Source organism: Sander lucioperca, chromosome 15 (genome assembly GCF_008315115.2).
Source record: "Sander lucioperca isolate FBNREF2018 chromosome 15, SLUC_FBN_1.2, whole genome shotgun sequence".
Taxonomy (NCBI): Eukaryota; Metazoa; Chordata; class Actinopteri; order Perciformes; family Percidae; genus Sander; species Sander lucioperca.
Genome location: NC_050187.1, coordinates 22,719,128 through 22,734,833, shown reverse-complemented (window position 1 = coordinate 22,734,833; position 15,706 = coordinate 22,719,128). Strand labels below are relative to the sequence as shown.

General features: G+C 40.9%; 1 protein-coding gene across 1 annotated transcript in view; it reads left to right on the top strand.

Annotated features, from left to right (window-relative positions):
* Window positions 1-15,706, top strand: part of LOC116055334 (VPS10 domain-containing receptor SorCS1-like) — a 52,928-nt gene that overhangs the window by 5,687 nt on the left and 31,535 nt on the right. The gene's annotated exons all lie outside the window — the stretch shown is intronic.

The following is a 15,706-nucleotide window of genomic DNA, read 5'->3' as shown; positions in this document are numbered from 1 at the left end:
CTGTCCAATTCCAGATTTTATTTTGCCAGTACTTTGCTGCTGAAGCCTAGTTGGTGGGTGTTACTGTTACAATGTTTATCATTTGCCCAATGATCAGAGTTTGAGAACTAAGCTGCAGTATCATTTCAGCCTTTCAATCAACATGAAAACCAAGGAAAATGTAGTGCTCAATCCATTGCTGCTTCTGCACTGATTCATGTGGTTATTGTCCGTCACTAACCCGAGTTTGTGAAAACATCGACCTCTGCACTGGCGGTATTTACAGAATCTTCAAAGACTCATCTATCTATATGAAAATATATTCCTTCTGCTGAATAATAAAAACACATTTTTAACTTGTTTCCCAAGTTGTGCCTGCTTATGTATGCTAATGCATGAGCGACACAACCTGGGCCGTGTCCATAACATGCAACATTTCAATACCAAGTGTCCTCTCACTGAATTTAAGGAATTGAATTGCAGCAATTAACCATGCTTTTAAGGATTTAATTACAATGAAAAAAAATTGGAAGGAACATTTATAACGTAATTTTGAGCAAGTAAGCAGTATTGCAGTATTATTAAAAAGATGTATTTGAGTGTTTGCTTTATTCAGAACTCGAATGCAGCATTAATGCTGCCATAGCCTTGAATGGTTTACCTACAGGAGCCAGTACAGTAGATAATAAAACTTCAATCATCTTCTGTTGCAGAGGATGTTATTCAAAGATCCACTGGGGCTTTATTAGCATCAGCCAAGACCACATGTTTTACTGAAGAAAATGTTAGGGCTTCAATGTCTGAAGGTTTCTAGTGTCCAGCAAGGCATATTTGATTTTGTTGGGTTTTTATAACTGCAACAGACCATGCCTTGTACTCTAGGGGTGGGTGTTCGTAAAACATACTGCATGCCCTGTTGCCCTACCTCTACACTATGCTATTGTTATCTTCTCTAATACAAAATGGAGAAAGCTAGCAAGCAAACTAGCGATAATCATGACACCAAACCTTCTAAGAGGTAATATGAAGAAGCATTTTTGTTTCATTTTTGCATTCTGTATGTTTTTATGAATCTTGTACACTGTGTTAACTCACACACGATTAAATCAGCCTTTCTGCACGGCCTAAACATATGATTTCTTTGCTCACATTGTACAGATCAATTGACCAGTCATGACGTAAGGTGGTCACACTGAAAGTACACACGGAACCCACAGTCAGTTTTGTCCAGTGACAATTCCAATGAAGTTATTCAAAGAAGAAAATTTCGAACATGCTAGAAATTCATCTGATTGCCCAACAGCCAGATCGTTGATGGTTCAAACTGAACATCACACAGCAACTAATGTTGCAGAAATTTGGGGTACAGTACATCGTCTGCTCTGCTTTACAGTAATGTTAGCTCGTCACTTACAAATAAGCAGAACAAAATTAACTCTACAGCGTTTTTTAGGATTAGGGTTAGTTACGTTGCGTTTAAATTAATTTGAATGAATGACTAGTTTTAGCATGTTTGGCTATTACTCAGGTGCTCTAGTTTCCTCTCACAGTCCAAACACATGCAAGTAAGGTGAAACAGCAAAGTCTAAATTGCCTGGGGCCCGTTATAGGAAGGAGGTTTAACAAACTCTGAGTCTAACCCTGAACTTTGAGTTGATTTACCCTGAGATGGGAAACTCTGAGTTTTTGGTTCCAGAACAGCTGATTTGAGTTGGTTCAATCAACTCAGAGTAGGTTCACTCAGAGTTAAACGCGCACACCACCACTATAAAAAGGCAGCATGAATGGAGCCATGATACTACGATTCACTGTGGTAACAAAGTAGTCGGCAGAAATACTCATGCGTGCATACAGCAAGTTTGATGATGTATTTTGTTAAAAAAGCAACACAGCGGCTGCTGCAAAAGAGCGAGAATTTGCGTGGGAGAAAATTGCTGCTAGATTAAATGTGTAAGTTCCAATATAGTGTATTAATATCATATTTAATCATAAGTATAATATTACTGGTACCAGTAAATGTTTTGAGAAAAAAATACATTTTATAGTCTGCCTAACACAGTTAATAAACCAACCCTGTTTTTTTATTCATGCAGATAACAAACTGTGCTAAAATGCGCCTGATACAGACTGAATGAATGAATGAGGAAATGAAAGAGCGCTGTCAGAGGGAGGAGACTGAGAGAAACTCGAGGTTTATTGAAGAAAACCTGCTCCCGACCAGGTTAGGTTCACAGACTCAGTTACCATAGTAACTGACTCTGAGGTTAAGTTACCTCTCTTTCTGAAATGGGCTGGAGTAACCCCTCTTTCTCAGATTTAAATAACCTCCCTTTTTGAAATGGAAAACTCAGAGTTTCCCTCATCTCAGAGTTTTCACTAAACCTGCTTTCTGAAACGGGCCTCTGTAGGTGTGAATGTGTTTTGTCATTCTGTGTTAGCCCTGTGAGACTGTCAAACTGTCCTGGGTGTTGCCTAGTGCATGCTGGGATAGGCTCCAGCCACTGATGACCTTGAACACATCTGTCCTATTTTGTTTCCACTCAATCCAGCTGTTTTAAATGCCACACTTATGTTAATCACAAATTCTCCACAGACGAGATACAAGCAGCACACTTTATTATTTATTAAATATCACAGTGGATGTTGCAACTTAATGTTTATTGTTAGGGGTGTTAAGCACTTTGAATTTGAGTTACTGATTGAATATGTTCAATGAGATACATACATGCATCATTCCTTATTGATGTAAATTGTTGATTAAAAGGTTACATTGAGTAATACTACATTACCCATAATGCAGTGCGGATTACATTTAGGAATTGACGTAAATGAAAAAAAGAGCAAGGTTTTTTTTTTAAGAGGCAATGCCTGTTCACACCTGAAATTCTGCAAGTAAAGAATCCTCATTTGAAGCAGTTACCATTTGTCCATTTATTTGCTGACTAGTTAGAATTACAGAACAATGTTTGGTGCCGAAACCCGGGATATCTAGTCAGCAACCAACGAAAGGAAAATGAAAGAACAAATGGAAAGATTGGTCAGAAAACGGCGAGCGATGCGTGGAGCTACAACGAGACTCCTGCAAAGTATCGACACGGAGCTTAGCCTGGACAATGCTGATGTTGGACGTTTGCGTTTGCGAGTTATTGGTGAACTTGTCTACTAAAGAAGAAGTATTGTTGGATTTAGACCGAGGAATTGAACGGGAAACTGCAACGGACGATTTGGAAGCAGAAAGAGGAATATAACGAACGAGTGATCACGATGAGGACGCGTGCACAGAGCGTGATACGAGCTCATGACAGCGTGAGTAGCCCAAGAAGAGGTGTTGGAGACAGAACTCCAATTCAGAACTCTGTTAAGTTACCCAAATTGAGCATTCAAAGATTCAGTGGTGATATAAGTTTATGGAGAGACTTTTGGAACCAATTTGAGACAGCTATTCACCAAAACGAGACACTGTGTAAAACGGAAAAGTTTACTTATTTGAAGTCATACCTCTCTGGTGCAGCTAAGACAGTAACAGGGCTGATGTTAACAGACAGCAACTATGATCATGCATTGGATTTGCTACAGGAGAGATACGGGAGAAAAGACCTTGTAGTAAATGCTCACATGACAAAATTGCTGAATCTTACCCCTGTGAAGAAGTCATCAGACATTGTTGCATTGAGACAGCTGTATGATGAATGGAAAGTCCCAGAGGTGATGGAGTTTCTTCAAAATGAGATCATCAGCAGAGAGAGAACCATGCAACTGACACGAGGTAAAGAAAAGAAAAGGATAACCAGAGTCTAAATAAGCCATTGAAAAGAAATGATACAGCTTATGAGCTGAAACAGAAAAGGCAGAGCATGCCATCAGCCGCTGCTTTGCACACTGCCAGTCAGAGGACACAGAATTGTGTTTTTTGTGACAGTGCAGAGCATAAACCAGAACTTTGTCCTTCACACAATGTAGCTGAGTGCTGGGATATTCTGAAAAGGACGGGAAGATGCTTTGTGTGCCTTGGGCCGAGGCACATAGCAAGAAACTGTAGGATTAAAGACACATCATGTGACCAATGTGGAAAAAGACATCACAGTGCTGTATGCGGAAACCGTAAAGAGCCTATGCCGGTCACCGGTGAAAATGTAGAAGATGTGGTCTCTTCATTCACTACCCATGCCATGAAAGTCAAGCCAAAGAGCCAGAGTACAGTGCTGCTACAGACTGCCCAGGCATATGCAGTGGGTCCAGGTGGAAGGACAGCAGTACGCTGCCTGCTAGATGGAGGAAGTCAGAGGAGCTTTGTGTGTGAAAAACAGTCAAGGGCCCTACAGCTACCTGTTATAAGACAAGAGACTTCACTCTTCATACATTTGGCTCTGCTGCTCCTGTGACAACCAAATGCAACACTGTGAAACTCGTTCTGGAGAACATTTGGAATAAGGGACAGAAAGTAGAAATTGAAGCGATCGAAACACCGCAAGTGTGCACTGCTGTAATGAAAGTTCCAGGAGAGCGTATCCAGCATGAACTGGAAAGAAGGGGTCTGCAGTTTGCTGATGTAACTGAAGATGACTGCAGACTACTACTGGAGCACGGTGTCAGGCCGTGTAGAACGACTCAATGACACACTGGTTGCACTTGAAAGTGTATTTGGATGGTCTGCGCAGGGCCCAATGACAATGTCGAGCATCACTGAAGCAACGTGTATGCACATTCACATTGAAGAGGACAGATTGATTTCAAGCCAGCTGAAAGCATTCTGGGAGATAGAATCTCTTGGTATTACAAGACAAGAGCCTGGTCATACAGATGAAGAAGAAGCTCTTCAAAGGTTTGAAAAAACAACGCAATTCAAGAATGGGCGATATGAAGTGGAGTTGCCGTGGCGGCATGAGAAACCAACAGAAACAACTACAGAATCGCAAAGAGGAGGTTTGAAGGACTGAAACGGAGGCTGCGGGCAGATGTAGTCTTCTTCCAGAGATACAGTGAAGTGGTAGAAGATTATCTACAACAGGGCATTGCCGAAGACGTAACCGAGGGTGAGTGTTCAACATCAAACGTCAAATACTACTTACCTCACCATGCTGTGCTCCGAGAGGACAAAATGACAACAAAGCTGAGAGTGGTATTTGATGCCTTGTCACATGAAGATGGCTGTCCGTCCCTGAACAACTGTCTCCTGACTGGTCCAAACCTCAATCCAGATCTGCTCGGCATATTGATCAGATTCAGACTGCATGACATTGCATTCACGGCAGACATCAAGAAGACATTTTTGCAGATTTTTCTTGCAGCGAAAGACAGAGATGCAGTGAGATTTCTGTGGCTCACTGCTTCACCAAAAGAAGAAGCTGGTGAGAAGCTGCGCGTGTTGAGGATGACCAGGGTGGTGTTTGGAGTCTCCCCAAGCCCGTTCCTGTTAGCAGCTACAGTGAAAAGACATCTCGGGCAGTATGAAGAACAGCATCATACTGTAGGGCTAATTAAGGAGTCATTGTATGTTGATGATTTTATAGCTAGTGTCCGTGATGTAGACGAAGCTGTCTCTGTGACGACCGGAGCGAAGGAAATCATGTCTGCTGCTGGCATGGACCTGTGCAAATGGATGACGAACTCTGCAGCACTGAAAGAAAGGTGGAAAGAGACACCCATTGGACTCGCTGAGGAGCCAGAGGCTCATGGAACAGTGCTAAAGGTACTAGGTTTAGTGTGGAGAACACAGACTGATGACTTTGTGTTTGATATGAGACCTCTGCTGGAGAAAGTGACAAAGAACAGCACAAAGAGAAGCGTTCTGCAACACTCTGCTAGCATCTTTGACCCCCTCGGCTTCCTAACACCTTTTACCATAAGGGTAAAATGCCTGCTGCAAGAGATGTGGGAAGGAGGGCTGAGCTGGGATGAGGAGCTGCCACCTGACCTGAATCAACAATGGAACAGCTGGCGTTCTGAACTTCCCCTTATTCACCAGATCTATATACCACGATGGTATGGGGAAAGGGATGAGCAAGGTGGCAAGGGAACAAGACTGCATGTGTTTTGTGATGCTAGCGAGAAGGCCTACAGTGCCGTAGCCTACCTACAGTGGCAGGAAAAAGACAGAAGGATGGCCGCTAGTCTGGTTGCATTAAAGTCAAGAGTGGTTCCTTTGAAGAAACTGTCACTACCACGTCTGGAGCTTATGGGAGCATTGATAGGAGCAAGGCTTGCAAGAAATTTGATAAACCTGCTGAAAATCGAAATCTATCAACTTCACATGTGGACAGATTCAATGATCATGCTACACTGGATTCGCAGCTCAGCGAGTGGAACAAGTGGAAGCAGTTTGTGGCCAACAGGGTGGCAGAAATTCAGTCCCTGACTGACCCAGAATCATGGTCTCACTGTAAAGGAAAGGAAAATCCGGCTGACCTACCCACCTGTGGAGAGCCTGAGTCAGGATCGCCTGTGGTGGAAGGGGCCTGCGTTCCTGACCTCATCTGAACATGAGGAAGACTCTGATGACCATTCAGTGGAAGACGACGCAGTTGAAGAAGAACTGAACGTAAGTGAACATGTAACCGTACAGCTCAGCAGTGAAGAGCATAACACATCAGAACCGGTGTTAGACCTACAAAGATACAATAAGCTGAAGTCAGTGTTACGAATAACAACCTGGATAAAGAGATTTACAGACAACACACGCTTGACACTAAAAAGAAAGGGAGAACTGACAGCAGAGGAGCTGTTTCAAGCAGAGAAGTACTGGATAAAGTTAACGCAACGCCATAACTTCAGTCAAGAAATCGCTCTCCTGATGATGTGTGTTGAAGGCAGGCTGCAGCAATCGGACTTCAGCTTCAGACAGCAGCATCCGTGGATTTTGCCTGCGAAGAACGGATACGGTGAGTTGTTAGTTCAGCACAGCCATGAGAACCTGATGCATGCAGGTGTGCGAGACACACTGGTGCAAATAAGAGAGAGACACTGGATAATGAGAGGGAGACAGCTTGTGAAGAGTGTTATAACAAGGTGCAATGTGTGCAGAAGATTCAAAGCAAAGCCTGTGCAGCAGGTTACTGCTCTATTGCCCCGTGACAGAATTACAGAAACTCCTCCATTTGAAGTCACAGGTGTGGATTTTGCTGGGCCTCTCTATGTCACAATTGGTGGTGCACCTAGTAAGGCCTATATTGCATTATTCACCTGCGCTGTGACTAGAGCAGTCTATCTGGAGCTCGTCTCCAGTCAAACGACCGAGCATTTTCTGTTGGCTCTGAAAAGATTCATTGCTAGAAGGGGACTATGTAAGGTGATTTATTCAGATAATGCAAAGACATTCAAGCGAGCTGACCAAGACCTGAAAGAACTCTGGAAGGGCATCAAAGATCAGCAACTCCTAGAATATTTCTCAGAGAAGAGAATAAGATGGCGATTCATTGCTGAACGAGCTGCCTGGTGGGGTGGTTTCTGGGAGCGACTTGTCAGGTCAGTGAAAACCTGCCTGAGAAAAACTCTCGGACGAGCATCCCTTAGGTTTGAAGAACTGACCACCATCCTGACAGAGGTGGAGGCCATCTTGAACTCCAGACCACTTACCTTTTGTCAACAATGACCTAGATGAGCCACAGCCGCTGACACCTGCCCATTTCCTTGTGGGAAAAAGACTCCCCTCTCTGCCACCAAAGCCGTTCACAGTTGCCAGTGGGAATGCAATACTGAACAGAGAGGAGATGACAAAAAGATGGCGATACAGGCAACGGCTCATGACCGGGTTCTGGAGCAGCTGGCGGAAGGACTACCTCTTGGACCTAAAATCAGCCCATCACTGTGACACACCGCAACCTACCTTGTTGAAGGTGGGCGACATCGTCCTCCTTGGAGATAGCAACATGCCAATACAGACTTGGAAGCTGGGAAGAGTTGAGGAACTATTTCCAGGTCGTGACGGGAAAGTGAGGTCCTGTGTAGTTCGCACATCATCTGGGACTTTACTGAGAAAACCAGTTCAATTGCTATATCCTTTAGAGACTTGAGTAATGAACTATGGTTCATCGGGGGGGAGGATGTTGCAACTTAATGTTTATTGTTAGGGGTGTTAAGCACTTTGAATTTGAGTTACTGATTGAATATGTTCAAGGAGATACATACATGCATCATTCCTTATTGATGTAAATTGTTGATTAAAAGGTTACATTGAGTAATACTACATTACCCATAATGCAGTGCGGATTATGTTTAGGAATTGACGTGAATGAAAAAAAGAGCAAGGTTTTTTTTTGAGATGCAATGCCTGTTCACGCCTGAAATTCTGCAAGTAAAGAATCCTCGTTTGAAGCAGTTACCGTTTGTGCATTTATTTGCTGACTAGTTAGAATTACAGAACAGTGGACTTTTAACAAAGTAAAAAGGCACGTTGGTCCTAATTTAAAAAAAAGCATGTAGTTGTCAGTGGACATGTGCACTGGGCCAATACGATAGAGCTCTCTTCAGCACCTAGGACATTTTTTTGAGTTTTTGTCCCAAAATAGTCAAGTTGTTGATGTAGAGCCTGTGTCTTCATCTCACTGGCCTTCTTGGCAAAAAGTGGTCCTAGTAATTTTTTTCCATAGCTGAATGGCCGCTACTGTGTACTCAAACCCTTCAGTGTCAGAAACATTTGTTGAGTGCCTCCATCTTTGGCAAAGGGCTTTTGTCTCTTGGGACTGACTGAACGATGGATAAAATATTTGGTGGCATTCTCCGGTTCCACTTGAAGAATCAAGGTCCTTGAAAAACCAATGTATCTGCTGTTATATTTCATGTTGTTGAGCTGAGTCTTGCTGTCTTGAACTGTGAGATGAGCAAGCTGTCAGTCCTGTCCATTCAATGCAAACATCTATCTTGTTCTACTGAAATAATTCAGTTGTGTTTAATCATTAATCTCCACTGTCCTTTGGAGAGCAAACGGGTGCCATACCTCAATTACACAGTGGGGAAAAAACTCCATAAAAGATAACACTTTGGTGCTATTAAGACAAATGTCATGTTGTTACTTATATAATCATCATTGTGAGGCAAAAAGGTGAAAGTAATCAGTCAAACAGAGCAAGGGTTATTTCAGGTTGAATTTGATTCTAGCTTATTATGACATGTTAATTACAAGGATTTACCTTGACTCTTTCAATGCCTGCACAAAAGTGAAAGTGAAATTAAATGACTGTATCCACAGTATGTTCTGCGGTCAATGTGCAGCATGGCTTAATGGATGAACTCTTCAGTCAAAACAATCAGTACAACTTTAACTTTCTAACATGACACCTAAGATTTATTCAAGGCAACATTAAAGTGAATTGTGACTTGCTGCTATTTATCTTTTAAATACACACCGTATACTATTTTTAATAAAAAATATAATCATTTATAAAGTATTTATAGAACAATTACTACAGAAGTTGCAGCTTGCTATACTACAGCAAGATCTAATTTGGTTGACGCTGGGACCATTTTGTCAGTAAGCCCTCGCTCTGCATTTTAAATGGACAGACTTAGGGGGAGGAACAGGTGACTTACCAATGGTTAAATTCAGTTTAGTTCTAGTCCATTTTATCTCTACCAACCATCCCTACCTTCCCCACATTGATTCTGGTATCTAAGCATACCATCACAAACAGCCCTGTTCTGGACACTGTGATGTATGCAGCTTCCTACACATAGCATGCTGACGTGCTCAGACAACCCTGTTTTAGTACGGACCCCTGCCAGCTCCCCTCTCTCCTGGGTGGCTGTGATGGACAGGCTGCTGGGGGTGCGGGGTGGTGGGGAGGGGGGAGTGAACATAACACATCCTGCTAAAGAAACATAAATAAATTCATGAAATACATATTGATAAGAATTGTAATAAAACGACTCAACTTAAGATATCTAAAGACAAATATTTATTTTTTTTCCTTACAAATTCAGGATGTGGCCTTGCCTACATTGCATGGATAAACAGAATGGCTGGTTTCTAAAGCTCAGCACTGCGATGAAACTACCGGCAGGCTGAGTTTAGCTCTGTCAAGCCACCAAGCCTTCCTGCGGGGAGGATCTCTAACGCCTTGAAATCCTGCAGTGTGTTTTTCTATCGGCAAGCTGTGTTCCCCCGCCTGATTTTTTTTCTTCTTCTCTGTTGCGTGCTGTCAAATAGAGCAGAAATGCCATAAAAAAACAGAAAAAGATTTGATCCTAGACCACGATACAGTTAATTTGACTGGAACAAAGCATAATGCCATCTTACCTTTCATTACCTCAGCCATGGTTATGTTTTGTTTGTTTGTTTGTCTGTTGTAAGCAGGATTTTTGCAAAAATACTGGCCTGATTTTCATGAAACTTGGTGGACGGTTGTAGCATGGGAAAAGGAAGAACCTGTTAAATTTTGGAGCTGATCCGAATCACGGGTGGCGATACTAACAATTTCAAATTGTTCAGTAGTGTCAGAACACAAAATTAGATGGGTAGTGGGTCTTCACGTGTGTGTGGGCCCACCAATAATCCCTGGTTAGAAGACCTGAGGGACCTGTTAGTAGTGTACGGATGGAGCAGGTGAGAGATATAAACAGGCGCCTGACCATGCAATGCTTTATATGTAAGAACAACAACTTTAAATTGGATCCTGAACTTGATCGGAAGCCAATGTAACAAGGATAAAACAGGAGTGATGTGCGACATCCTGCTGGACCTGGTCAACAGCCTTGCAGCAGAGTTCTGGACCAGTTGTAGACGGTCCTGGGAAGACTTGCTGAGACAGGTGAAAACGGAGTTGGAGTAATGACCATCTCATGACTCCATATCACATTCCACATTCACAGGTGCTAGTAATCCTCTGGGAGAACAGGTACAATTTTAACACCACCACAATTGTAACAACGCCCATTTCTCAGACTAAGGTGTGGCTATAGACATGTACTGTAAATAAACACACATACTGTATCATTTAACTTATTATACTATTGTCTGCAAACTGGTCAGTCCTTTTTAAAACTGCCATAAACTTGTTCATAATGTTTTTTCTGTCTAAGCATTTGACATTTATACATATGTACCTACTAAGAAGGTACCAAATGTATGTTAAGTATGTGAAATATTTCCAATTTATAAGTACATAATAAATGCCCATCTGAGATGACGAGGCTTCTGCTGAGCACAACCATATTTTGACATAATTTTAATAGTTTTGGAGAGATATCCAGACATATATGGCTGTTGTGCTTGCAGATTTGCATATCATAGAAGACTGGACTATCTGCTTTGGTGGAGATGCACTCTCCGATTGCCATTCTAGTTTTTTTTATTTATTTATTTTACTTTGTTTTCGCTTATATCAAACTGATGTTGTGCAGGTCCATATTTTTGTTATATGTGCTCTGCAAGTTTTCACTCTTTCATTATTTTTCAAACTAAAATGACCACTGTACCTTTTGAAATGCATTTTCCAGTCCTCTGCTAGTTGGTGTGGTTAAATTTAAACCAACACGGTCAGTGCCTCAGTACTCCATCTATGAATCAGAAACACTCATAGTTGCTGTTGTTGTCAGTCTGCTGGTTTTTGGCCATTGCTGAGTCGCCACTCATTTTGTGTTTCAGAACTCTTTCATTTTATAGTGGCCACCTGCATTACTCATTCATACAGTATGACTTACACCATCTGGCTGCTGTAAGAAAAGCCTCTCATTCAGAACCTTAACTTTGATTTACTCCCTGAAGTTTCCTTTTTGGATTTAGAGTGATGCAAAAACCGGAGGTTTCAAACACTGTTGGTGAGCCTAAGAAGACATATGGGCAAAATAAATCCTTCCCCAGCATATTTATGTAATCTGCTGTTTTACTTTATGTCATAGAAAATGTAATTTATTAATTATTATGAGAGTCCAGGGAGCTTTTTGTTTGTCAACATGCAACTAATCTTCTACCATCGCACTCAGCACTTTCAAACAACACAAGAGTGCTGAAGAGTTAAAAGAAGTTTAAAAGAAAATCTCCTTTCACAGTGAGCTCAACTTTTTGGTTGGGCGATTCAAACCTACCCTCTTGCTTTCTAATCTTGCCTGCATTGATCAGACCCCCTCCTAATGCACACTGACGCTTCCAAGCTCAGCAGGCCACCGTAGCCTAGCTGCTGTACTAGCCTTGACTTTCATTTATGGTGAAGAAGCAAATGATGCGAGAGCTGTAGCCTGAAGGAAAGCCGTTTCAGATGACTTGTCAACCAAGCTGCTACTTCCACACAGATTCGTGGTCTCGACATGAAGAGTCCAATAAAGTCAGACTCTTCTGCTTGAAAGCCACAGCTGTAACATAGAGTACCTGTTTTCTGTCAATTTGAAATGCCAGTTATTTGATGCACATAGATCAATAATATACCCTCTGCCAAGGTAACGGCATGTTGCCATCAGTCACATTGTAGCTGAACGTTATTACTTTAAGAATCACATTTTAAAAACTTCCAGTCATATTAATACCCAGTGCTGAAAGCAATGACCAATACTGTTTTATTTACTCCTCCTTGTATTAGGATATCAGGTTTTATTAGGACACCCATAGCTTTTTTTGTGCAAAGTGATATTGTGAAGTCGCTTTATAATTCATGATTGCAGTGACCTGTTATCCATGTGAGAGCCAACAGCTCTGACTTCAAACAACCTAGCTTCAGCACAACATCTGGTCTATGAGGAAATGTTGCCATTGTTAATGAAATTATATAAATTGATTTGGCAGACAAAAGCCTCTGTACATTACGTGTCTCACTGAGGTGGTATTGAAGTATAGGCGGATGTGCTTTCCTGCAGGCTTTTGAGTGAATCACAGTGCCATAAACAATGTAATACTTAATGATTTCTTTATTAAAGGTGTTAAATTATGCTGTTTTAATGTGGTGATTTTATCAAGTGAAGTTTCATACTTTATGCTATACTGGCCCCTGGGGTTCTCTGCCACGTTGTTAACACTTCTGTGGTGTTAAAATCTTGTAGGCAGGTGTTCTCACCCTTCTCCTCCCAATTAATTTGTCTTAGTTGTGACATTTCATGTCAGCGGTTCTCACTTATTTGAATATCATTACACAAAATCTTGTCTGTCCTATGAAAATGTGAAATTCAAATCTTTATATTAAAGCTGCTATAATCAATTTTATTTATATCAATAATGGATCAGATTAGGCGTGTTAAAATTTCCAACTGGCCACTGTCAGCCCAAACCCACATAAAATTAAAAAAAGTGCCCCCCAAAAAAACAATGTGCAATGTACTCAGCCAATCGCCGATGTATCCTTCCAATCGCCCAACCCTGTAGTGCAACATTAATGCAGAAGGCAGGGAAACACTTTAGACACATGGCCAGTGTTTGATATGTCATATTTGTCTTTATTATTAATATTCCAGTCAGTAACTCTTGTAACAATTGCTTTTATGGAATCATCCATCTGTTTAATTGCAGTGGCTAAATGTGATGACAGTTTAATTGATGAGGCAACTTAATTCCAACAGCTGATGAGGCTGGATCAACTGGTTGGTTGCAGTGAGAATGAATCATAATGTGTATTCTGTAGCTCCTTTCATTTGACTCAGGTGTCCATCCCCACTTCTGCTTTCTGGATACCCTATCCCTTCTCCTCGTCATACAACACCTCCATTTCTCAACAGTAATCTCTTCACCCTAAGCCCTATAAGTCCCCATTAAGCCTCCATTCATTCTTACATAATGATCAAATTCATCCCAGTCCATTTACCTTTAAGGTTTAAGATTTACAAAGGATTAGAGGTTGAAAAATCAATTTGCTTGCTCTTGGATGTCAAGTAATCTAGTTTGGAGATATGTTGGTGCCACTGCAGTCTAAAGGGCTGTGCACTGCATGGTAGCTGGCATCAAATGTGACACCTTTGTTGAAATTCAAAGGGAAAGATATGCTAAAACATATGGCATTATTATTTAAATCCAAAGGGCAAATGCCATTATACAATGTATGGTGTAAGCATTAAAAGAAGCAGCCTTCGTCCAGTTATTTCAAATAGCAATTTAATGGCTTATGTGACTTGCTGAACTCCAAATGCCTGTTTCACACAGAAAGATCTACAAAGTGAATATTGTATCACTGTATTTATACGTCAACTTCCACTTTCACCGTCTGTCAGAACACAGGAAACTTTTCCAGGCGGCAAAGTTGGATGCAAATTACATCCGCCTGTAATCCTGGATCCTTCCCAAGCAAATGCATAAAGTTAATTGCCATACATAATGGGGGATATATTTTGTCCTAATTTTCAGACTGCTGCAGGTTGTTTTATTGCATATGACAGTGTCCATGAGGGTATGACTTTTGGAAGGTATAAAGGCCATTTTATTGGAAGACCATAAATCTCTGCAACCCATTCTAGACACCTGGTACCATAGTTATAACAAGCTTCATGGATTATCTCTGAACTAGAGCTCATCTATTTCATATATTCAGCACAAAGTAATAGCAGAGTCAGAGTTTTCTTAGTCAGCTTATTCACAAAGAGGGCAAATAATTAGGAAATAAAGCAAAACTGGTTAAGTTGGAATGCATTGCTTTGACAACAAGAGGTTCTTTAGGAACTTGTGGTACATTATTTAATATTCACAGTATATAAATTGAGATATCGTGCAGGAGAAGATACATATTTCTATGTTAGAAAACATTAATCAGCATTATGATAAATGTGCAGGACATGTAAGACCGTTTTAGTACAATGCATATATTACTGCTTAGTTTATTTTAGAGCTCAAAAAATTGGCTAGTAGAGTCATCAATTAGTAGAAGAATTAATCAGCAACTAATAATTGTTTCTGTAATGTAATTTCTAAAGGAAAATAGAAAACTATCTGTTTCTAGCTTCTCATTTCTCTAAGATTATTTTTGTTGGGCATTTTAGGCCTTTATTTATATAAGACAGCCGAAGACATGAAAGGGGAAAGAGAGGGGAAATGACATGTAGCAAAGGGCCGCAGGGTGGAGTCAAACCTGCGGCCGCTGCGTCAAGGAGTAAAACCCTATATATGGGCGCCTGCTCTACCAGGTAAGCTTCCCAGGCACCCCTAGCTTCTCATTGGTGAGGATTTGCTGATTTTCTGTGTTTGACTTTTGGTCAGACAAAAATGACCTTTTATCTTGTTAGGCTCTAGGAAATTGAAAATCTTACATAACAGGAGTTTCTGTAGGAAGATTTTTATTAGATTTCATTGGCTTTGGTGATTCTATGTATTGATACGAGAATTAACAATATCAATTAAGAGAATCAGATAGTGAGTGGCCTATATTTAGGATGGAATACTGGAATAGTGTTTTGTATTAATATATCAGTTACTGTTATTGTGTTTTGTGGTGTAGCACCAGTAAAGCATATCGACAGACAGTTGGTGTTAACGAATTTAGTTTAAAAAAATCTAAGGTACTATCGTTTTTTAAAATTGATTTTACAGCTGCTGGAGTTGACTGTCACATTTGGTTTCAAGAGGCTTTTATTTAGAGATGAGGACGATTGACTTGTTTGATATGAGCGAAAGCCTAGAAAATAACTATTTGGAATTTCTACAAACTGTGCCAGCAAGGTTTTACAAAGTTCAAATCTCTTGTTTACATGATGAAGTTCTCACTTATTATGGAGAATGTTACCCCAAGCTCTCATAACACTTGATAATTAGAGGATAGCTATGAAAAGTTGCCCAGAGAGGCTTCTCCAGAGAGCTATATGATCTGCAGATTTTACGATTGCACAG